The following is a 2,122-nucleotide window of genomic DNA, read 5'->3' as shown; positions in this document are numbered from 1 at the left end:
TTACAAAACTTGGAAGTGAACTTCACATCCCTGTCTGAGACAATCTTCTTTGGAACACCATGTAGTCTAACCATGTCTCAAATGAATACATGTGCAAAATCACTAGCTAAGAATGTATACTTCACTGGAACGAAGTGTGTAGCCTTTGTTAACATGTCCACAATGACAATGATCGAGTCATGCTACTTCACAGTCTTCGGCAACCCTGTGATGAAATCCATGGAAACGACCTCCCATTTCCACTCGGGAATAATGATCATTTGTAGTAGTCCACCTGCATTTTTGCACTCTTCCTTCACTCGATGATAATGGAAACATCTTGCCACAAACTCTGCTACATCCCTTTTCAGATTCAGCCAATAGTAATATATCTTCACTGTTATGAGTGTCTTTTGATAACTTGGGTGACATGAATATGGTTTTGCATGAAACTCCCTCAAGATCACCTGCTTAAGCTTACTTCTATCTGATACATATATCGTATCTCGTGTTAACACCCAGGTTGTTCCCTATGACTCCCAAGGGAATACGGCCGGGGTAACCACTAACCAATCTTTGGATCACTGTTTCTAGCCAAACTGTGATCAGAGAGGGCTCTCTCTTTATGATTTGTAACTGTTTATGATAGGGTTTTAGGCTAGCTATTATGCACTTTTTTTTATGTGTTGGTTGATGAAACTCCTTTTAGATTCTAGTGATGTAGTTTTCAGAGAGGCTGAATACCATTGGGCAATGGAGTCTGCGGCTATGTGTGTTTGAAATCTTGAGATGAAAGATGGAACTTACAGGGCCATTTGAGTGTTTTAATAGAACAGATTTTTGATTAAATGACTGGAAACAGGTAACACAAACAGTGAAAGCATTTAAGAATTTTCACTTATTGTCTATATATTTCCAACAGACAACTTTAAGAAGAGAAAGACGGAGGTCCAGGGGCAAAAAATTGAATCCCTGAGAATGCCTGTCACAGTAAAAGACACAGTTTTGAAATGCAGCAATTAAGAAATACAATTCTGTCACTGTATCTGAGGAAAACATGTATAATAGCTCAGTTTGAGTCCAGGGTAAACATGGTTAAATCCTGGAACTATCCTTTCACCTTGCTATCAAGTATAAAACATTTGAACAACAAAAGACTCGAAAACATATAACAAAGAGATTTGAGAATACTTATTGTTCTATGCAACACCCTGGAATCCTGTATCGTTCATCTTTCACCACAACACATCAAAGTACACCAAGCCTTGGAAATTCCATTCTTCTTTTGCATTACTTCTCTGAAAATATTACAGCGAGAGAGATCTCTCAAAAGAAAATTCCAACAACCCGTTCAACTGCTGTGAAGGGTGAATATATACTTGCGGTGATTTACAAAATATCTGAGTTCTGAGTTATCTCAGATTTAACATTCTTACCAACCACTTAAGATATTATGATCAAAATTTAATACAGCATTGATTACAGAGTACAGGCATTTAATGCTCTGTCAGAAGATATTTTAGCCTTTGGAAACAGCTAAGTCGGTCGAGATATCCTGAATAAATGCTGGAAGACCTGTCTTTAAGGCTTGTACGCTGTATCCTGGACTTGTCACCTATGATTGTGACTGCTGCTTGTGGTGAGTCAATGGTCCTGCTGAGTCGGCTCAGCTTCTGCCTCTTCCCTGTAGATATTTTTCTTCAAATTGTGCCTGCGCATGTATGCTCATTTGCCTGGAGAATTAGCGCTACTGATTCTGGCTTGACAAAACTGTCTGTGTCAAATTCCTCCAGACATCCTGTGTGGGCAGTTGGTGTGCTAAGATTGCCCCTAGAGTTTCATCTGCTTTGTGAATTTGAAGAAGTTAGGTGGTGTATCAAACAGATCCTCGACTTCATTCATGAGGAAAAATAGGTTCTCCACCCTGTCATACATAGTCTGCCCGGTGGCTGGCCCTGGCTCTGCTGAAGTGCTGGGCGGATTTGCAATCTCTGCTACTGCATGGGCATCAATCTCTTATTGTAATTGTCCAGGGTGAGCAGTCTTCCTACACTGCTTAAGATGCTGGGGAGGCCTCTGTTCTGTAGTGTCACGAATTTTTCCAGGAATCTGTTGATTCAGTCTGCATATCCTGTTCCTCCTC

This window comes from Pinus tabuliformis, chromosome 8, assembly GCF_031772625.1.
Source record: "Pinus tabuliformis cultivar Carrire ecotype Pingquan chromosome 8, CPIR1, whole genome shotgun sequence".
NCBI lineage: Eukaryota > Viridiplantae > Streptophyta > Pinopsida > Pinales > Pinaceae > Pinus > Pinus tabuliformis.
This window is presented reverse-complemented; position numbering follows the sequence as displayed.